This window comes from Hemicordylus capensis, chromosome 2 (genome assembly GCF_027244095.1).
Source record: "Hemicordylus capensis ecotype Gifberg chromosome 2, rHemCap1.1.pri, whole genome shotgun sequence".
In the NCBI taxonomy this organism is placed as follows: domain Eukaryota; kingdom Metazoa; phylum Chordata; class Lepidosauria; order Squamata; family Cordylidae; genus Hemicordylus; species Hemicordylus capensis.
Window position 1 is genome coordinate 78429577 of NC_069658.1, and position 23733 is coordinate 78453309.

The 23733-nt window shown below is 43.3% G+C and overlaps 1 long non-coding RNA gene across 2 annotated transcripts; it reads right to left on the bottom strand.

The window, feature by feature from the left end:
* Positions 1 to 1176: 1176 nt before the first annotated feature.
* On the bottom strand, positions 1177 to 22258 carry LOC128342750 (uncharacterized). 2 transcript variants are annotated; one of them, XR_008315150.1, is made up of 4 exons: positions 22216 to 22258; positions 19360 to 19483; positions 17276 to 17425; positions 1177 to 1412 (listed from the first exon to the last, which is right to left on the bottom strand). It is a non-coding gene; the product is annotated as an uncharacterized LOC128342750 (long non-coding RNA). The 2 variants fall into 2 exon arrangements; XR_008315149.1 differs by lacking the exon at positions 17276 to 17425.
* Positions 22259 to 23733: the final 1475 nt, after the last annotated feature.

Sequence of the window (23733 nt, forward strand, 5' to 3'; positions counted from 1 at the left end):
GGGATGGGAGGTAATACTTTGCGGTGGTTCCGCTCCTACCTCATGGACAGATTCCAGATGGTGTCTCTTGGAGACTGTTCTTCAAAATCTGAACTTTCCTATGGTGTCCCTCAGGGCTCCGATGTTGTTTAACATCTACATGAAACTGCTGGAAGAGATCATCAGGAGACTTGGTGCAGGGTGTTATCAGTATGCTGATGACACCCAAATCTATTTATCTGTGTCATCATCATGGGGAGAAGGCATAACCTCTCTAAATGCCTGCCTGGAGGCAGTAATGGGATGAGGGATAACAAACTGAGATTGAATCCAGATAAGACGGAGGTACTTACTGTGTGGGGTCGGAACTCGGGAGACAATTTTGATCTTCCTGTTCTGGATGGGGTCACGCTCCCCTGGAAGGAATAGGAATGCCGTCTGGGGGTCCTTCTGGATCTGAATCTCTCCCTTGTGTCCCAGGTTGAGTTGGTGGCCAGAGGTGCTTTTTATCAGCATCGGCTGATATGCCATCTGCGTCCGTTTCTTGAGATGAATGACCTCAAAACGGTAGTACATATGCTGGTAAACTCTAGGCTGGATTACTGCAATGTGCTCTATGTGGGGCTGCCTTTGTACATAGTCTGTAAACTGCAGTTGGTCCAGAATGCTGCAGCCAGGTTGGTCTCTGGGTCATCTAGGAGAGGCCATATTACTCCTGTGTTAAAAGAACGACACTGGCTACCGATACATTTCCGGGCAAAATAAAAGGTGCTACTTATTACCTATAAAGCCCTAGACAGCTTAGGCCCTGGGTATTTAAGAGAATGTCTTCTTTACCATGAGCCTCACCGCCTGCTAAGATAATCGGGAGAGGTTTGTCTGTGGTTGCAACAACTCGTCTGGCGGCTACTCAGGGACAGGCCTTCTCCGTTGCTGCCCTTGGACTTTGGAGTGCACTCCCTGCTGAAATAAGAGCCTCCCCATCTCTAGCAACTTTTAAAACAGCATTAAAGACACACTTATTCACTCAGGCTTTTAATTAGGTTTATAGTTTTAAAAATTTTAATACTGGGTTTTAAATGTTTTTAATGTTTTAAATGATTTTAATTGTTTTAAATGATCTATTGTTTTCAATGATTTTCATAGCAAACCACCCAGGGACACAAGTTTTGGGCAGTATATTTTATATTTAAATAAATAAATAGAAATATTTTAAATAAACAAATAAAAGTTGAGGAGTTTTGATATACGAAGTTATCACCACACTTTTCTATTTCAGTGTAGAAGCTGACCTTCTGAACCATCCTTTTGATTAATGAAAGGAGCTCCTATGTTTACATACTGTAGATGTCTTTCCTTCTCTCAAATCAACAGTTCTTGTTTCTCTCCTATTTTCTTATTCTTCTCTGTTTTCCAGTCTTTTTCTTGATTATCTGCCATGATAATATCGATAATTGATTTTCAGACCTCATAAAAATGAATGTGACTTACTAAACAGTCCATAAACCAGGTAAAGTAAGCAAACTTCTTTAAGGTAGAACTGGTTTTTTAAACAATATTTTTAATAAGTTTAATTTGTACGGATTATTGAACTACTTGTTATAATTTAAGATTTCAAAATAACTTTTTATGGCTAAAACCTAATTTTGATGCCAGTACTGAAAACACAGAATGCACTTTTACACACCCAAATCCTTATAAAATCCCCAGAGAGCCTACAATGATTTCATGTTGTACTGCATCACAAAGAATGTTTTCATTATTAGTCGATTCTTAGTAAATCTATCTTTCATGTCCAGTCCAGAAGCATGCAGCTTCTATCCAGAAGCATGGAGAGGACAACAGACATCCATCAAAGCACTTATATCCCTTTAAATGCTGTGACTGCAGGGATACGGTGTCCCTGCCAGTCAGCAGTGGGAAGAGGGAGGAGAAGGCAGTGGGCAGGGCACAGACTCCGAGAGGTGGCCAGCAAGAAGTGTGAAGCCGACTTCTCTATGGTTTCAGGACAAAACCCAGGTTACGATGGAAGCAGAATTCGAATGACACAATGCAGCCTTCAAACCTGAGGTTCAAACAGTGAAACTCATTACAAAACAAAGGTTCAAATTATGGTTTGGGAAGGGGAACCTCAGTCACTCTTGTGATGGAACTGTGGTTTCACGCATTCAGAAGAATGTGAAATCGAGCCTCTGGCTCATTTGGTTCTGTTTGGCATTATGTGCAAAGGTGAACTATCACTTTTATTTCTCTTTCCTTGTATCTTTAACCCAGATGCTTTTAACATTGGCTGTTTATAATGACCGACAGCTAGACTAAGGCAGTACCAGCACTTCTCATGAAGCATTGATACTGAAGTACTGCAGACTAGTGGAGCTGTGCTGGTTGTGTAGAGGGAGGGCTATTCCTGCTCCCAGAAGCCCTCTGTGCAACCCAGAAGTAGATCACCTCGGCTGCAAGACCATTAGTGGCCTACTTCTGGGTCACAGGGAGCATTTTTGGAGGCAGGGAAGAGCGGCAAAAATTCCTCTCCGTGCGTAGAACACAGCACTAATGCCTGCACAGCATTAGCTCGGAGTGCTAGCACTGTCTCAGTCTACATGACTGCCACTGTAACTCAGATTATCTTCTAACTAAAGAATAATGATAACATAAGGGTGCAATCCAAACACTGATGGTTCTTTCTTTCTGTTGTATTCTGTCTACTATAGTATTTTTTGCCAGTACTCTTGGCACTGCCATACATTTCAAACATAAAATTCAGATGAAAGCAAATGCAATACCTGTACAACACAAAATGAGGAACGGATCCATTGTGTGGCACTAACCACTTTTTAAAGTGGTTGGGGCTTTTAAGACTACAGCATGCTGAGATCAAAGACTCTGTTGATTCATCAGAATAGGTACCCCCCAAAAACATGCCCACATCCACGGCTAGGGCAACAGAGGTTCCAAGCTGCTCTGGGCTTACACCACACAAACCTCAGCCAGCCATGTAGCACACAGATGTGACTGCTGATGTCAAACCTTCCAGATAAGTCTGGAAGTGGGGTTCACCTGTTCTCATGTGGTTTGTGGATGCCATGGGACAGCCCTTCCAGGACAGGCTGTACTCCAAGGACTTGGGGGAGAATGACGGCAAAGATCAAGACATTACAGCACCTCCCTCCCTCCCACTACTCTGACAAGGCGAGCCAGGGTTCCCTGCTGGAGTGGGAGCTTGTGCAGTGTGCAACACTCAATGCAAGCAACCCCCAGGGGCAAATACTGGACACACAGCAGTTGCTCCAACTGTCCACATATACCTTGGGTGATGAGGTATCTGCGACAGGGAGTGGAAGAATTTGCTGGGGGTTGCAGACCGGGCCCTTGCTGGAATAAGGGGTAGGTTCTTCTGACTATGCATGTAAGGAGGTCCATCAGCCTATGGAGGAAACATCTGGTGAGCTGCAGGTTTGAATTCAAACCGAACCAGGGGGTGGTTTGATTCGAACCAGTTCGGACTGGTTCAGACACCCAAAAATTGGTAGGATGGTAGCTGGCACGCTGGGGTACCTGTCACCCAAATCCCAAAGCAATCAGACACTCGTACGATTTTTAATGAATTTTTGAAAAATATTTTTATTTTTTACTCATAGGATATAATGGGACTCGAACATTATACCTTATTGTGGAGCACCCATGGGTGCCAACAACCACCCAAACCCTGAAGCAATAGGACAGTCCTACGATTTTTAATGAATATTTGAAATATTTTTAATTATTTTTCTCATAGAGTATAATGGGACCCGAACCAGTCCATATCCCCTATTGTGGAGCACCTAGGGGCACAAAGGCAGGTGGGTGGTAGACAGACAGGGGTGCCTACCACCCCAAAAAACCCAAGGCAATTGGACACTCCTCTGATTATTGGTGAATTGTTAAAGTATTTTTGAATTCCTCATAGTATTGAATTCCTCATAGTATTGAATTCCTCATAGTATTGTAGCAAATGTATAGCTTCACGTCAGGGGGGAAGGGGTGTCGTAGAGTGGAGTGTGGTGGGTGGTAGTTCCTAGGGTGGGCAAGGAAGCTATCAGAATTATTTTAAAGGAATTGGGCAAAGGGCTGATTTTAAGTGACTTTTGAAGTTTACGCGTCTTTAAGGTTTTTCTCCATAAAGAAGCATGGATATGTCAGCAAATGTATAGCTTCATGTCTGGGGCAAAGGGGTGGCCTAGAGCAGTGTGGGTTTGGTAGTGCCAGGTAGGGGCAAGGAAGCTACCTGAATTTTTTCAAAGGATTTGGGCAGAGGGCTGATTTTTGGTGAATTGTTGAAGTTTACGCGTCTTTAAGGTTCACCAAACAATTCACCAAAAATCAGCCCTCTGCCCAAATCCTTTAAAATAATTCTGATAGCTTCCTTGCCCACCCTAGGAACTACCACCCACCACACTCCACTCTACGACACCCCTTTCTCCCCGACGTGAAGCTATACATTTGCTGCAATCCTCATTATTCTCTATAAGGAATTCAAAAATACTTTAACAATTCACCAATAATCAGAGGAGTGTCGAATTGCCTTGGGGTTTTTTTGGGTGGTAGGCACCCCTGTCTGTCTACCACCCACCCTGCCTATGTGCCCCTAGGTGCTCCACAATAGGGGATATGGACTGGTTTGTGTCCCATTATACTCTATGAGAAAAATAATTAAAAATATTTCAAATATTCATTAAAAATCATAGAGCTGTCCTATTGCTTCAGGGTTTGGGTGGTTGTTGGCACCCATGGGTGCTCCACAATAAGGTATAATGGCCTTGTTCAAGTCCCATTATGTCCTATGAGAAAAAAATAAAAATTATTTTCAAAAATTCATAAAAAATTGTACGAGTGTCCGATTACTTTGGGGGTTTGGGTGACAGGTACCCTTTCATGCCAGCTACCATCCTACCAATTTTTGGGTGTCCAAACCAGTCCAAACTGGTTCAAATCCGAACCAAACCAGGGTTGGTTTGAACGAAACCAAAACCGAACCACCCCCTCCTGATTCGAACCCGGTTCTAATCCGAACCGAACCGGCCGAACCGGTTTTTTGCACATCCCTAGTTTATAAATGTAATAAATAAATAAATAATATAATATAATTAATAAGCAGAAGAAGAAGTTGCACCTGTTTTCTCAGGCTTTTAATTGAAATCAATTTTAAACTATTTAATTTGTGGTGGTTGGTTTTTTTGACATCGTTTTTATTTGTCTTATGAATTTTAACTGTTTTTATTCTGTTTCACATTTGTTGTGTTTTCTCTCTGTACATCACCAAGAGATACATATATCAGGGGCTATAGAAATATGTTAAATAAATAAATGTGATTTCTAGTTCAGAGCACCTCATCTATATTTGAGAGGAGGAGAGTGTATGGAATGCATGCTGATTCAATAGTGAAGTGCATGTTAAGTCCATTCAACAAAAAAGGATCCTTGTGGTCTCCTCCATGAAATAAGTTGCTGAATATAACTTTCTTATCCAAAATAATTATTTGTATTGGTTTACAGATAGTGGTTGACATCCTGTTTAACGAAGCACTAGTGGTTTTGAAAAGTTCAACTTATTCAGTTGCACTGCTGGCTCAGTGGTGGGAGCCAATGTCACTCTCCTTCCCCAGGAAGCACTCTGTGCCACCTGGAAATATGTTCCTGAGGCTTGCACAGAACTCAGGGACATATTTTTGGGTGATACAGTGGACTTCCAGGGGAAGGGGAGTAGTTGAAATTCCCACACACACAGTGGTTATGCATTAGTTTGGAACTCTCCAGAAGCACTGGTGCCACACGGCTGCTTCTCCCATTGCACGGGCACTTCATTAGTCAGGATGCCAGCCAGTGTCCCTAATACCCAAATCATTAAACCCCAGGCTACCTGGTGGTCATATTCAAGGTATTTCCCCAAGGTGTTCAAGACTCATGAAGAAAACTTTTTCCTTAAGAAAATATTTGCACATCCCTGAGAGATGCCCCATGGTGCTTGCCATTTAATACTCAAGTGAGGCCTGTCTGAAGCTGTGACAAAACTTTAAATAACTTGCAACATCATATACCAAACATAAATCTAAAGGCCCTGAAGAAAGGAGAGAGGCTGGACAGAGTTGGGGTGTGTGTGTGTGGAAACAGAATCCCCCCAAAGGTCAAACAGGGCAGACTCTGTACCATCTCCTTCTGGACGCATTCACATGTAATGGCAAATCGCTGGTAGCCAAACCGGAGGTTAATTTTTGTAACCATGAATTGTATCACAGATGTTCATCCAACTTGACAACTTCAGATTTCAGGACAGGCGAGCCACTCCCTCTTCCTGGTCTTCTGAGGCCTCATCCAAGCAAGCACCATAGTGCATGCGTCACCAGACTGTGGGCAAGGCATCAAAATGTGTGCAGGGCAGCAGCCATTGGCCACAATCTTCAAGGGGGTGTGCCAAGCATTATCACACCTTTTTGAAATGTATCGCCCACCCTCAGGAGGAAAGAGGCATTTAAATCCCTTTAAATGGTATTTAAGCCCTTCTCCTGGAAGCAATTGCACCACTGCCCTGTAAGAGCCCTGCAGCAGAGCAGTCCTGCACAAGCATAATTACTGGCAGCGGAGGGGGGGGGATTCAGGGGCACTGTTTTTCTGTTATTCCAGGAAGAGATCATGAGGACTTCCTAGGAGGGAATATGTATATGTGTGAAGGCAAAGGATCCTGGGGTCTGCTCCACTGTAACGAAAGTTGCTCTTGCAATGGCAGACCCCCACAAAGCAGTCCAGGAGCACCCAAGCACACTCCTGCCCCCCTGTCAGCTTGCTGCCTGGGGATTAGCCCTCTCATGAGAGGGCCAATCCACTGGGGAGAACAAGAGACTCAGTGAGGTTCGGGCCTCCATCAGACTGTGCTCTCAAAGAGATAGGTCATCCAAAACAAGAGGGCCCCACTTGTGTGGGGCCCTTGTTCTCTCTGTTAAATAATATAACTTGTCCACCATGACCACCTTCTCTCCAGGCAACCTTTTCATACTTCCAAGGAGTAGTGAGCGCTCCATGTTTCCAGGCAGTACTGGGACTAGGGAAACACCTGGACTGGGGATAGATCTTTATGCTCATTTGAATTTCCTGGGTTGGGACCAGTGTTATGGTGTATTCAAATTGGCCAGTTCAGGGAATCACGGGAGAGGGAAGCCTCGGTTATTAGTGACCCCAAGAAAGTAGGGTGGCTGTACCGGGAAAAACATGTACTGGCAGAGTATGATTGTACTGGCAGAGGAACTGCTTGGACTGCTTCTTTGCGGCAGTCGCCAAGGCAGGGACAGGTGTTGCTGGGGTACCTGTCCCAGCGGCTAGCTTGTGTTAAGCAACCAGGCTGGGCGGCAGCTGCCACCCAGCCCACATGCATCTCTCCATGGCCTTTCACTCTCATGAGAAAGCATTCTGCTCTGGAGTAGCCTCCGCTGTCATAAAACAGGAAGGATATCTCTATTGACTGGAGGCAATACAGTTCCTGTTTGTTGGTTCATCTCATGAGTAACACCAGAGACTGCATGCTTCTACCCAAAGGGAAAGGGCTGTATCCCCCATTCCCCAATTTCATTGTACAAAAAACAGAGTGGAGACACTCAAAAATTCCTGGCTGGAGCTGACTTTTAAACCCAACCCTGGGTATTGCTGCCCTGCCATATGTTATATTTGAAGCAATCTAATCAGGTCGCCTGGTCTATGGTACCATGCCAACTGCATGTGCTTGTGAATGTACTTCTCTATCGATTCATTTTTGGAGTCCAACACACAGTGCACATCTTTCCATCCCACCCACTTTCTCTTCTGATTTCCAGAGGACAGATAAGAGACACAATGGAAAGTGGGCATCCTCCAATGTGACTTTTCACTTTGATAGGCTGAGAAGCTTGGGATGGGATAAGGCAGCACCCCTGTTGTCAGGCAATGGTTTGAGGAGTGCAGAGACAGGGGGCGAGGCAAGTTCTCCAAAAGGCAGCCAGCAAGAAGTGCAGGAGGCATGGAGCAGTCACGTTCCTGGACAGGTCTAGGCCACCTCTCTATGATTTTGGTTCCAGAAGGAGCATGAAACCCTGGTTATGGCAATGTCTTCATTCAGACGTAATGCTGCTGCCTTCAAACCTCAGGTTTGAGCAATGAAACTCATTACAAACCAAAGGTTCAAACTGAAGTTTGGTGAGGGAAACTGCAGGTTGCTTTTGCCGTGAAACCACGGTTTCACACATTTGGACATACATAAATTCTAACCTCTGCCTCCTTCAATGCACATTTGGCATTATGTGCGAATGGGGCCTCTGTCTCTGAAGGTAACCAGCAGCGGCCTATACAGCCTGGGTGTGTGGGAGGGCTGACATTCCAATTCCAGCTGAAGCCAATCACATGATTCAGCCAAAAAGGGGAACAGACAGTCTTTTCAGCTGTCCCTGATGCTACACATGCATCTTCCAAATGGCTAGGTCTCCTCTCTCATGCCTTCATTCCACCATCTGGAGCATGGCAAACCTCTACACCAGCGCAGAATGTGTGGAGGAAAGCCAAGTTTCATGTTTTGTCTAGGGCTGCAGTAAACAGAGTAGACCCATTCATACGCTACGTTCAACATTCAGATGAGTGTACAATGCACACAGGTACAAATGTGTACACAGATGCACTCAGTCACATGTTATGTTGAACACAGGTACAGAAGAACACTTCTCATCTGTTCCGTGCATTTGAAGGGCCTGTATCCTTGTTCACTTTCATTCACACAAACTCATGCATGAGTGTACATTCATCTGTATATTCATACAGCATAATGTTTGAATCAGGCTAGTTTGAGCCTTAGATCTGGTTTCAGATTCTACATATACATTGTCTTCATTTTGTGTGTCTGTGGACAAGATTTGACTGGTCATGTGCAGGCTCAGTTCCCCATCTAAAAATGGGGAGCAACTATTATCTATTTCACAGGATTATCTGCTTAATTAATTAAGCAATTAATTAATTAATTTAATTACTTGCTCTTTAAGCAAGTGTTAACAAGGGACATAATTTAGATGCATTAGACATGATGAAGAGAACATCCAAACTCTGAGAGCTGATTCTGAATCTGAGAGAAAAGTTCTAAGGTAATAAAAGTATGGCTCCGTGAGCTTAGAAGTTAAATGCTGTTTTAAGTACTTTTGGACTATATGTTTTCTTCATACCCAGTCTATAAAAGTATATAGTTGGTTATCAGTTAGTGTTACCCATTAATAAGAGAGATTATCTTTGTTAAATAGACTACAGTGAATTTATCTTTTCTTCAAGGAACTTAGTCCAAATCTAACCTCACCACTGCCTCATCATCTCAGTATTTGCTTTCAGAAGGCTGAAATATCCAGAGGGAATTAATTTCATACAGGAAGTGGAACTTTTGGGCCATAGTTAGTTTTAGGGAGAGCAGAAAATAAGAGGTCAAGGGAAAGAGAACACAGGAGGGAATGCAGTGTAAACCAAAAATAATAAACTTGATATCATATAATAATCAAGAAGGGAGGGCAAATGTTCCCAAAGCAATATCAAATAATTTATAACACTCTAATTTTAATGAGGCAGCCCAGAGGCTCAAAATAGATGATCTGGCATTTGTTCTAAATAATGGATGAAACATATAGGTAATATAATATGATTTGTGTTCATGACGATAAAAATATCATAGATTTTTCTTCTAGAAAATTTAGTTTCTTCAATAATTATTCATGTCAGGAAAATGCAAATAACACATTGAAATTCAGCTTTAATCTTGAAATGAAAAACCAACCTTAATTGTGTTAATGGTTACTGTGCTCTCTCTCTCTCTCTTTGTCCTGGAATACCTTAACCTTCCAATTTCAGTGCACTCCCTCAACCTCTCCCTCCCAGCTCTGTTGTTAGAATACAAATTCATATTTTTGTCAGTATTATACTGGCTTCTGCATGTGAACAACCATTGTATCTTTAAAAATAGCTATCCACAATGAATTTATTGTTTGAAGTTTGTTGCTGTGAGTTTGTTGCTGTAAGTTTGTTGCTACTTTACAAGAATGGAGTGAAAACTACTTAACGTTTTGGTGAAAATTTTGTCAGTGCTAAAAAACCCCACCCCTTTCCAGCAATTTTTCAGAAGGTCTTGTGAAAATGTTCACTTATTCATTGATTTTGCTCTGACTTGCCTCATTGACATCATCATGAAATGCAATCCGATTGCTTCTGTAGTGTTGTCAGTGTGGAGTTCTTGTAATCTCCCATGGACATGGTCTACTTCCCCTCTACTTCCCTCTAACACAATCATATGGATTCAGCCATACAGTCCAGTACCTAAGGGCCTCTATATGATGCCATATCTCAGTGGAAAGGGACAGGCTGAGGATAAATGAGGTTCTTGGTTTGATACTTAGCTACAGTACGTCCTCACAGGGAAAAGTCCTAAGGAGACATACACACAGCTTAGACAGTGCAGTCCAATAGCTAGTCAGAGTGGATCAATAGCCTTACTCAGATAAGTGTTTGACTTGTATACATGATTTCATATCTGATACTAAAGATGATTCAGCAGCTGTATCTGGTGTAGAATTTTGCAGTCCAGGTGGCAACATCCTGATCAAGTGTTGCAGCCATTGGTGGCTTTTACAATTGCACTGTGTCAGCAGTGCCACTATGATGGCAGTGGTAGCAGCAATGGGTAGCTGTGTTGTACGCAGCTGGCAGACAACTAGTTCTGTTGCTGAAATTGCTGCTTCTGCTTGATCAGTTTTGAAAATGGAGGAGGAGAGGGGGATAGAGAGAGGACAGGAGGGAGGATGAGGTGTCACACAGCCAGTGACTGCTGGTTGTTTACTGGTTTCAGTAAACCCTGATGGGCAGGACAGGCATCAGCAATGGACTTCCTTGAGCTTCTGTGTCTTTGGCAGCTGCCTGAGAGTACTGCCCCCACCCTCACCAACACTGGCCATGATCCTAGCCTGAACCATGTATGCCTTAAAACACACACACAGGTCCCACATAGTCTTCAACCCCTTCTGAAGTTAGCAAGGGAGCATCTGCTCTGAGATAACTCCTTTTGAAGGGGAAATTGTTATGGACTTGAAGCTGGGCCTTCTCTACAGTTGCACTAAAGCTGTGGCACTCTTTTGGGTTGGTGAGCTAGTTTGATTTTTGCTTTACTCTTGTTCATAAGTCATAAGACAATTTCTGTTTGTTTTTGTTTTCATTTGCATTGTTGGAATTCTATTTGTATGGCTTTAATGATATTATTCACTGGTGCTTAATAGTTTTTGAATAGGAAAACATTTTAGAATTGCATTTTAGGAACATAGGAACACAGGAAGCTACCATATACTGAGTCAGACCATTGGTCTATCTAGCGCAGTATTGTCTTCATAGACTGGCAGTGGCTCCTCCAAGGTTGCAAGCAGGAATCTCTCTCAGCCCTATCTTGGAGAAGCCAGGGAGGGAATTTGAAACCTTCTGCTCTTCTCAGAGTGGCTCCATCCCCTGAGGGGAAGATCTTCCTGTGCTCACATCAAGTCTCCCTTTCATATGCAACCAGGGCAGACCCTGCTTAGCTAAGGGGACAAGTCATAACAATTAACCACATTTTGTCATATTGCCAATGACTCCACCCTGTCCTCTGCTTATAGGTTCAGGTCTGAATGACTATTAACACTGCCAAATTATAGTCCATGGCTGACATTTGGACTAAGGCTGGGTTCTCCTGAGGTTCCCCAAGTTTGAGATATGGAGAGAACTTGAAGTTGGTGCTGCTGCAACCACATATCATGGTTTGTTGGAAGTACAGAAGCTGAGTTGAGCCACAGGTATGCCCCCTGTGAGGCCACACAACCCAGTGAGGATGTGGGTGCTATCTCAGACTGGCTTGTGCTGCTCTTTGACTTGTAAGCCTTCACTACATCCGGGGCCTTGCAGCCATTGGTCCTGATTGCAAAAGGTGCTGGCTCACCTGGAACAAACTGGAGTTTCATGAATAGTGTGGATTCAGACATAGTGCACACCTTCGGGGAAGCAGCACTTGGTTTGGCAAGCCAACTTCAAATCTTTGTTAAGCATGTTGGTTTGATGCCCTGAGTGAACCTCAATTTCCTGCCTTGTTGTGGGTCAGCACAGGAGCCCTCAGCTGGCTCTGTTTTGACTATTGAGGATTACATCACAGATGTCCAAAGATAGAAAGGCTGTTCTCTGTCAATAAACATTTTGTAAAAGCAGGGAACACAATGTTATGTCTATTATTCATATTGTGTGTATAGTGGGAGCCTAGCATATAGGCCATTAACACTCTCAAAGCACTGAAATTAGATCCTGAATGATTTCTAATGCTGTAAGGAAAATGTTTGATTAATTTTATGCATTCTTGTTTTAAAAAGACAATTAATCAAAATATTTATGCTACAGTAAATGCTTCTTCTGATGCTGAACAGAATAGGTTTTATAGCCTCTTCATGAAAGAGGTTCATGTTCTGTGGAATATTTTTTTACTGTTCCCTGCAATACTAATCACCAGATTTTGAAGGTCAAACTTCTGTGACATTCAGCTTCTTTCCTTGTCAAACAGTTTCATATGGTTCTCCACCAGGTATGCTTGCCTATGCTAATTAAAATCTAATCATATAAATGTTCTGGGTGCAACATTGATTATTATTAAAAATAAAACAAAAACTAAGATGATCCACTGTAGCTTTGTGGTCTATATTCAGCAGACATGTGCAGCTGCTCATGTCTATTAGGTATTTCACATTAAGTATTTCACTCCAATTACATTTGTACTTAATGCGTATGTTATACCTGGCCTAGCCAGATCCAGGGCTAGGATTGTAGGGAAGCCAATTACCAATGCCTCCCCTGCCCTCTTGGAACAATTAGCCCCAGGCAGAAACTTGCAGCCACTTGCTGTGGACCTCCATCCCAACTTTGGTGATGGGCAGATGCTGCATCACTTGACCAGTGGCATCACAAAACACTCCTATTCTTTCCTCTGCTTTCCTGCATATCCTCCATTTTCCTCTGTTGCCCTCTTCCTCAGTTTTACAAACTGAGTGCACAAGGAGGAAAGAGTGGAAGTGTTGCAACTCCACTTTTTACCCATCTGTTGGCTGGCTGCAGCACAGCTGTCCATTAGTGCCACCATCACCATCATTCACCATCATGGATAGCTGAACTATACTGATTATATCAAGTTGTCATATTGTCATAATGTCAGCACACATACCTCTATATTGGATTGTAGCCATTGGCTGAATAAACTTATTTGAGGAAGTCCTATTGATAGTCAAAAGACAAGTTAGCCATGCTTCGAGTAAATTTAGCCACAATGTAACCACCATCTATGACACACAATTGTCTACAATACATATATTGTGGAGTTTCTCACTCTTAAATCATACCTCCTTCCAAAACATTATGAGGTCATTCACATGATCTCTGGCTGCTGCTCGGAAGGAATGTGGGGAAGGCAGGATCTTGCTTGCTTTTCCTGGCAGATGAGCAGTGGCTGTCTGTTCCTCCACTTTATCATGCACCCACATGAGCGGCGGCGGTGTGGCAAAGCCCAGAACCGGGAGCAGGAAGACTTCCCCTCCCATAACCCAGGGTCTCCCACACGAGTGGGGCAGCTGCTCTCATTAGAGTAGTCACTGTGCTCAGCGTGGCTACTCCTTCCCTCCTGCTCACTGCCAGAAATGGTGGTGGGCCGGGAGAAAACCTTTTTTACCCAGAAGCAATCATCCTTATGATCACCTGCCAAGGTTAAATGAACCACAGGTTTGTTTAAACTCAGCTAAACATTGGATTAAAAAGTTGAGATAGTGGGGGCAGAAGTGCCAGGATCGGGAGCAATCCTGGCGCTCCACACAAGCAGCCCAACCCAGGCTGGGCTGCCCTCACTTAGGTTGGGCTGCTCATTTCATGTATACAGCCTCTGAGATCATTCACACAATCAAAACTATGTTCTGTCTAGGTTTAGGAGCTTTGTGTGCTCCCAATTTTTGTTTGTGTTGAAGCAAGGTGAGAGGAAAACCTGGGTAGATGAGACTGTGTTGAAGCAAGGTAGGAGGTAAAGCTCCCTATGTTGCCTTCCTACCTTGCTTACACACAATCACTTTTACCCAGGTTTTCCTCTTACCTTGCTTCCACACAACCAAAAAATGGGAACACGCACAGCTCCCAAATCTGAGTAGAGCACAGTTTTTGATTGTGTGAATGGCCCCTCTACATCTTGAACCTACAGATGTCATTTGGTATAACCATCAAGTACTTATAATTTGTTTATTTTTTTAAAAAAACTTTGTTATTGTTATTGCAAATATTAACTATATAAACATTATAAAAACATTCATCCAGTTGTTGTTTTCTAACACATTGCACAACGTTCCATCTGCCTTGTAACAGAACATACATGAAGTTGTGCAAGAGCTTCATGTACTTCCAATGGCTGATGACCACAACTTCCCACATTTACTCATTGTTGCTTCTGCGCAACAATGTACAATATATATTCCATTACAAGGCAGACAAAATGTGGTGCAGTACATTGGTCACCACCATTATTGCTATTATTATTTATTGCATTTCTATTAGGGGTGTGCACAGAACCGTCTGGCCTGGTTCGTTTCGAGGACGGACTGGCCTCGAACGGAACTGGGCCAGTTCAGTCTGGCACCCATTGAACCACCGGGTCTGGTCTGGTGGGGGTCTGCAATTTTTTTTAAATTTTTTTAAAATTAATGTTAAATACCTGTAGTCCCTTTGGGGGGCTTGCTGTAGGCCGCAGGGGGTTCTGCAAGGGTTCTCCCTCCCCCCATAGTGGCAGCCATTTTGGCCACCGCGGCGCATGCAGGGCATTTGTGCAAGCATGGCAGAGGCCAAAGAGGCCACCGCTCACCTTTACAGACCCCCGAAAGGGCCAAAAATACTACATTTTCCCGGCCATGCCAGTGATGAGGGAGGCCAGCAGGGGAAGGGGGAACCCTCACGGACCCCCCTGCGGCCTACAGCAAGCCCCCCAAAGGGGCTACAGAGCGTGTCTTTAGAGTCTTCCTATAGGCCACCAGAACTGTTAAACATCTCACTCTAGCGGGGAGTGTATTTCTGAGCTCATGGAGAGCTGTAGAAAAGGCCTGGCCCTGAATCAATGTAAGGTGAGATGGTGGCAATGCAAGGCATACCAGACCTTAAAAAGTGGTGGGGCTTGTGCAGAAGAAGATGTTTTTAAAAATATCATGGGCCCAAGCCATTTAGGGCTCTGAATGTAATCACAAGCATTTTAAATTTTTTTTTGGTCTGGAAATATATCCACAGCCAAGTGTAACATTTTAAAGACAGGAGTAATGTGGTCTTGAGTTATCCTGGAGACCAACCCTGGTTGCTAAATTTTGCACTAACTGGAGTTTCTGGACTATATTCATAGGTAGCCTTATGAAGAGCACACTGCAGTAGTCAAACTTAGAAGATACCAGTATGTGAACCAGTTTTTAGATCACTGTCTTCCAAAAATTGTGACAGCAGATGTATCAGTTGAAGTTATAAGAAAGCACTCCTAGACACTTCCTCCAGCTGAGGTACCAGAGAGAGGCTAGGGTCTAGAAGTACTCTGAGGTGGTGTACTTGTTCCTTCTGGAGAAGTCCAACCCCATCAGAAGAGAGACATCTATCCCATCTTCTGAGTTACAGCATGTTGGACACAGGTACAACTATGGACTTCCTAACTGTACCCTGCATTTGAAGAACCTGTAGCCATGTTAACTTTTAGAATGAATAGGTACAGTCATTCACACAAAAACCTATACAAGTTTAAAATAAAGTAAAGTGTGACGTTGAGTCTGCAGACAGAATATCTGAATTAGTTAGTATGTTAGGGGAATGAAACGCTTTAAAAACAAGAGGTAGAAATGAAATGTATATCAACATGCCATCAGTCACCCCTTTTGTTATGCCGATCACAATGTTGTAATAGCGCTTCAAATGAGCAGATGATTGCTCTATTACAAGAGACTTCGATTATGCTTTTGGTGTGTGTGTGTGTGTGTGTGTGTGTGTGTGTGTGTGTAATAGTTTAATATATTTCAAGGATGTTTTCAAGGCAGCTAACAAACAATCAAATCAACACATATCAATAGAAGCAATCAATTAAAATTGAAATTAATCAAAGAGAGATCTGAAAAAGCAGAAGACCATTCAAAAGTTACATAGCTAGCTGAGATGAAATGCCTGCCTTAAACAGATGAATTCTTTAAAAAGGTGGCAAAACCCCAGCGTAGGCTCATTAGCACTGCAGAAAAATCTCTGTGGAAATGCCCTGACCTTCAACACCTTCTATAATCTATATAGAATACTAATATTTTTATTACTGCTCCCTTTTGCCCTGCCACCATTCAGTTTCTCTTTTATCTAATTCTGTTCCATATTTTATTTTACACAAAGCATACCGGCTAATATCCAATGCAGCATAATGCACATGGTGCCGATTCAGCTGCACTGAAGTGAAGCACACTTTGAATTTGTGCTCTTGCACAAAAGTGCATGATCTAGTGCTTCACCGAGAGTTTGCTTCAGTGTGGATGGATTGGAACCACCTGCATTATGCTATGCTGGATGTCAACTGCCATTTGCTATACTCAGCATTAATTACATGATATCCTGTATTGTCTTTTTTCCCCCTTACTCCTAGCATCTTTAGATGAAATTTCTCCAAAATTCTTCTTACATGACTCTCATTGATTTCAGCTGGAGCTTGCAAAGGTACAGCAGTCACAGTCCAAACAGCACCACCTGACTATCACTTCCTTTATCCATTCTCCTTTCAAGGAAACATTGGATTTCCACCAAGAAATATAACCTAGAGGGAGAGCTCTGTAAAAGCTAGTACCGTAATTTAAGCCTGGGCTTGAATTCCCGCCTGGGCCTATAGATAGCGAAGGGATGAAAATTTACTCATTGGTAAAATGAGCAAGCTGGTTAAATTTTGAGTTTGCATTTTGAATGTGTGTTGTCCATCAATTCAGTAGGCAAGAGTTAGAGTGTGAATATTTTATCACTTGGCCAAATCCATTTCACCCTTTCTCCTTGAGGCTCCATTTTGTACATAGCAGATGATTTAGCTAACTTCGTGGTGAGTATGAGTTTCTCTTATGCTTCCAAAGGATGATGGAGTCCTAAGTATTTCTCATTGACATACCAAGCTGGCCTCAGGCTTGCCTCACACATGCCAAAGTAGTCATTTGTTCAGCAGAGTGATATAGTGATTTCACTCAGAATAGTACTATACCTTTCCTATCTGCAGCTCCATTGACTTCTTTGCTTGGAGCAGTTTTGTTGAATTTCCTTCTGCTTCACTAGAACTATTCTTGGCATTATCCTTCATGTGATCTTTCTTAATCTGAAGACAAATGGCTGCATTCAGACCTGCAGTGGTGACCTAGCTGAGGGGGCAAATAGTGCCAGGCTCAGTTGAGAATTCCAGAGATGCTGGCTGACAGCTCACAGCCAACCCATCTATTCACAACTAAAGTGTTTTGGGAATGCCATGCTGCCATAATGGAGTCTGAAAGTGTCATTATGCATGTGTATTGAAGAAGAATAAAATGTTTGGCGTGTCTACAGGATGTGCAGCCAACTGCGTCTGCAAGGAAGAGGCGAATCTCAGTATGTTTACACTTTTGTATCTGGACAGATATTGACTTACATATCAGTCCAAATCTGAACACCTCCTGGAACTAAAGGTGGCATCAGAGCCTGACAGTGGTGCAAGTCAAGATTTGTGCCATCTATCTATCTATCTAATTAATTAGCATATTTCTATACCACCCAAAACCTGCGTCTCTGGATGGTTTTTGTTTTTATGTTACAGAGTCTTTAAAGCTCTGAAACCTAAGCCCTATACAAGTGTTTTTGTCTAGAAGGACAGCCAACACTTGTGGGAGGCGGGGCAGGAAATGGGAGCACACTGGCTAGCCACACCCCTATGCAGGGGTGGCTCACTTAGGCCAGCAATCTTCACTATTTTCCAAGCAGGGGGCCATTTTGGCTAAATACCTTCAATGTGAGAGCCATTACCTGCGTCACACAGGGCTGCACTTTTCTCAGAGCCAGTGATGGGACCCTTTAAGAGAACTGAGTTCTACTGAGCCCTAGAAGCATTTTATGAAGTGCATATAGGGCCCTGGGAAATGTCCCAGAATTTTCCCCATAGAGCTCTATAGAAAAAGCACTGGTGGGAAGGACTACCTTTCCCCGCTCCATGTGCATCTTCCAAAATGGCACTGGGGCTCAAGAAGGCTTGTTTTCCTTAAAGGAGCCCAACTAACACTGGGCAAGGTACAGTACTGCATGGTGGGAACGGTCAATATCACATGGTGCTGGCAGGCTGTGCGGAGGATTCTGCTTCAGCCAGAGCTTTCCACCATACAGCTTCACACACCAATAAAGAGTGAATCACTCTGGGTTTAGGGGAGTCAACACTGGCTCCTGGGCCTTGCAATGAAGAACATCACCCTAGGCATTCCTGCATTCAACCCTCTCTTCAGGGGTAAGCACTGAATGAGTGGATACTGTTTCCTCATGATTTAGAATGCTGGTGTGGGGTAGTGTGGCCAGTTATGTGGAAGCACTGGGCCATGGCTAGCCAGCAGACTCCTATTTCCCCCTATATACATGACAGATAACATAACATTTGATAGGGCACACAGATGATCAAGTCTTCACACAGATAATAATGGCTGTATTGGGTTTTTGTCTTAGGCACTCTAGTAGCAAGATTCTAGACGGGTCAGGTAACAATAACTGATTGTAAAAATCAGTTATTACCCTGTTACTCTCTTGTAACTGATTGTAAAAATCAGTTATTACCCTGATTTTAGTTTGTTACCCTGATTTTTTATGACAATGTTTGTATGATGCATTATTCACTCATCTGACTTACAGTCTTTGAGAAGAGTAATTTTAATTGAAACATTTACAAACTAATGACAGATCTCATGATCTATTAGGCTGAGATTTTGACTAGAGGACAGCAGTCAATGTTATAGCTGGTAAATTCTGCAGCTTTCTCTCCACCACCTTTGTCCTATTTGCACATTATTTTCAACACTTGTACTGTCTGTGTAAGGTGTACATAGGTAGTTATTTGTAGAGTTATGTTGAGTACACAGTTAGAATAACACAGTTAGTCATACGTTACATTGAGTACAGGTACTGCAGTATTTCCTATGTGAACCATGCACCTGAGGGATCTGTACCCAGGTTCACTTTTAAAATGAACCTATATAAAGATATCCAAACACAGGTACCACATAACATCTGCAGGGCTCTTTTCTTCCATGTTTCTTCCTTTCTCTTGTACATTATACTTACAGCTGTATCCTTTACCTAGGGAGCAGGTAACTACCATTGCTGGACTGGACCATAGGACAAAAGTGAAGATGGACGGACCCCTGCCTTCTTTTCCTCCCTTCCCCATGTCTTTTCTGCAGAAGAACTGTAAGGGCATGGTGAAAAACAAAACATTCTCAACACACCCTGGCTTTCTCTTTGTCCTATGCAAATATCATCACACACACATACAGACACTTACACACACACACACACACACACACACACATCCCCCTGGCTCAGAAATGTCTTTTAAGATATATACTTACTCCCTACATATATACCACCTTACTTGAAGCTGATGCATCTTCCAGTCAGGAGCAAATAATGTGCCCGTAAGTCTGGGAGGTGGGAGGCAGTAGAGTGAAGGGTGAGCTGTCACCCACCAGAGGGCTCAGGGACATTTCCCCTCACTGCACACTTGCTTGAGAGTACGGGGAGGACATGCCTTACTTACGGTTGAGAGAGTTAACTCTGTTGAGTTCAATAGGACTTACTTCCATGTAACTATGCATAGAATTGTCACCATTGTCCACTACACACTCTCTAAGACTGGGAAGGGAAAGTAAGAGAAGCTCATTTTGTATTGCTCTCCTGGAAGTCATGGCTGCCTTTCAAAAGGACTTTACTGTTTGCTCCAGTAGCAGCCACCTTGAGATAAACTTTTGCTAGAGCAAATGACAAATGTCAAGGTGGCCAGGACTGCTGAGGACTGGATTGATGGGGGAACCAGTTTGATGGTTTCCCCTCCTTTTCGTTCTAAGAGAAGGTGAGACATGTAAAAGCCACAATCCTATGCAGTTACATAAGCCTTATTGAAAAAGAGATTTTACTTCTGAATAAACTCACAGGCCATACTGTAAGCAAGTATCTGGTTGCCTTCACACATAATGCCAAACCAGAGGCGAAGGGGGCAGAGGTTCCATTTTGTGCCCATCCGAATGCATGAAATCATGATTTCATCACAGAAGCGACCCGAGATTATGTAGCTGAAACCGTAACCACGCACCCATGTCTGATGTCAGATGTGGGGTGTGTGTCTGGGGCTCCAGGTGCAGCCCCTGAGGGGCAGAGGCCCAGGTTCTTTGAACCCGTCTGCTCAATGGTGGCTCCGCCCCTGTTGTGAAATGCCCACTCTCCACTGTGTCTCATGTGCCTTTGGAAATCTGCAGGAAAAGGGGATGGAATGATATGGCATGCACTTTGTGGGCAAGCCTCCACATATCAAGTGATGAAGAAGTATTTGCACAAGCACATGGAGTCCCAGTGGTACCACAAACCCTTCAATCCTGTTATTTCCCAACAAAGATAATCTATTCCAGGGGAGTGATACCCAGGGTTTGGGTTGAAAGGCAACCCCTGGAATTGCTCTGCTCCATTTTTTGTACAAATTAGTTGGGAAAGGGGGTCCAACTGCTTCCCCTAGGGTGCAAACATGAAGTCTCTGGCGTAACTCATGAGAAGAACCGTCTTGCGGTATGCCAGCCTAGATAGCTAACCTGTGAAGACACCTCTTCTCCCAAGGACTGTTCTCTCATAAAAGTGGCAGGCCATAGAGACACGCATCCAGTCTGGAGGGCTGTTGCCACCCCACTTCTAGATCCACTCAAGCCCCAGGGAAGGGTACCATGCCAACACCTTTCCAGATCACGGTGACTGGTATACAGTGGGAGTAAAAGTGCTCACTCAAGCAGTCTGGTCATCCCTTGGTACATATGCATGTTGATTTTTGCCCTGTATGGCCACCCAGCTTGCCTGGGATAGCTGAAAATAGGGGCTCCCCTACCTGTGATTTCCCACAGCAGCCAATATGCACACGCTGCAGCTCCAGTCCCAGCCCAGGAATTTTGAATGTGTACTAGGAGCCATCCATGATCTTGCAAGACAGAGCACACAGGGAAATAGCAGGACACATGGAGCGGAGTATGAGTTCTATTTTTAAGCAAATATACCGGGGGCCCTACATCTGCAGGGCCCTTATAGCTGGATATCCTAACTCATGAGGGCATAGACTGATGGAGACCCAATGCTTCTGGTCCTCCCCAGTGGACTGGCCCTCTCAGGAGAGGGCTAACCCCAAGCTGGCAAGGGCAGGAGAGTGTTCGCAGTTCCTGGACTGCTTTGACTGGGTCAGCCATCACAAAATTATTCTTTGTCACAATGGACCAGACCCCAGAATCCCAGAATCCTTTGCCTGCCCTCATAAACATATTCCCTCCTAAGAAGTCATCATGATCTCTTCCTGGAGTAACAGAAAAATAGTGCCCCTCTCCATTCCAATACCATGGGATGCAGAGGCGGTCCATGCTGAAAAGGCATGGCTGCACTGGGCATGCCCCCTTTTAAGATAGTGGCCAATGGCTGCCACCCTGCTGATGTGCTGACACCTTGCCCACAGTCTGGTGACATGAGTGCTATGGAGCTTGCTGGGATTCAGCCTTGATGGACCAGGAAGAGGAAGGGGCTCCTCTGTCCTGAAACTGGAGGTTGCTCAACCCGATTTGGAAGATTGTCTGTGGGATGATTCCAGGTTTCAAGGATTAACCTCAGTTTCAACAACCTGTGGTTTCATGCTGTGTCCAAAGGTCCCCCTGCCCACACACACACACACACACACACACACACACACACACACACACACACACACACACAGTGTGATTTTGACTCTATCCTTTAGAGCTGATGCATGCACTGTTTCTCGCAGAACTTTGCCTCCACAGACCTATCAAATAGACCATTACTAATTCCTTGCTTTCATTTACATTCTACAAGCAACTAAATGTAATTTCAAATAGACAACATTCCTCAAGCAACTAAAAAGGTTTGAAATATATTTACAGTTGTGCACACTCAGTGAAACACTTCTTAACTGTCACTGTCCATGATGCATAAAGGTTCTAGAATCTAGAAGACCAGGAAACAAAAATAAAGACAATGGCTGTGCTGCCGTGTTTTCTTCTCATTTCCTTCCTTGAGGGGGAAAAAAAGGGGAGATTTTACATGCACAGACAATTTCTCACTCAGCCGACACTGCTAAGATATGGAGTTACCAAAGTGTATTGAATTCAGACAAGTGTTTAGTATTCATCTGTATTTCATTTCATCTGAAATATATTGCTATTCTTTTTATGAATAATCTCCTTTTGAAATTCATATTGATGTTATTACAAAGGCTGAAATATACCAGAGTTTGTTGTTCACTCTCTCAGCCCTCCAGAACTTTCCCCAAGGCATGATTCTCTTATTTATATTAGTCAGTCTCCTCCAATCCATGTGACTGGATAAGAGTTCATGTTCAAGCTGATTTGAATTAATTTTTCTGGTGATATCCCTTGAGGAATGTATCAAATGCTAATATGCTAGCTAATACCGTAAGTAAGGCATGTCCTCCTTTCACTAGCTTCACTTAAAATAAGTTTGCTATGGTTTGTTGCATACAAAGCGGTGCTATTTATTACTTTTATAACCACAAAGAGTTTTAAAACAGACATTTTTCTAGTCAGTTTCCTAGTACTTTACTGTGATAATTGCAATAATGCCGTGCTACTGTAGCATAGCATTCAGTACATAACAGGATATGTGCTTCTATACAGCATAGTTTCCTAGCACTTTGGACTACAATCCTGAGCATCCTTTACAGGAACTCACAGTACCACTGAACTCAGTGGGATTTGGAACTGATCGATTGATTGATTGATTAAGTGCTGTCAAGTCAGTGTCGACTTTTTGCAACCCCATAGGTAGATTCTCTCCAGGATGGTCTGTCTTCAACTTGGCCTTTAAGGTCTCTCAGTGGTGCATTCATTACTGTCATAATCAAGACCATCCACCTTGCTGCTGGTCGTCCTCTTCTCTTTCCTGCCAGTTTTCCCAGCTTGATGGACTTCTCAAGGGAGCTGGGTGTTCGCATGAGTCCGAAGCATTATAGTTTGAGCCTGGTCATTTGTGCCTTGAGTGGCAATCTGGTTTGATTTGTTCTATGATCCATTTGTTTGATTTCCTGGCTGTCCGTGGTATCCTCAAAAGTCTTCTCCAGCACCAAAGTTCAAAAGCGTCAATACTTTTTCTATCTTGCACAGAAGCTTGTGTAAATGGTTGTGTGTGTGAGGTCGGTCTCCTGAGGGACCAACCAAAACCAAGTCTTAAGCCATGAATAGCTGTTTAGGTGTGTTATGTGTGTGCTGCTGTTTTCACATACCAATAAAGAATTGTACAAAAGAACTTAATTTTTAAGCTTACTTAGTTTATTGAAATTGCCAGAATGACAGAATACCAAACAATGATGTAATTAACGTATGACAACCTTTTAAAAGGATTAAGGCATTTTGCCCTTGGTACAATCTCCATCTTGATAGT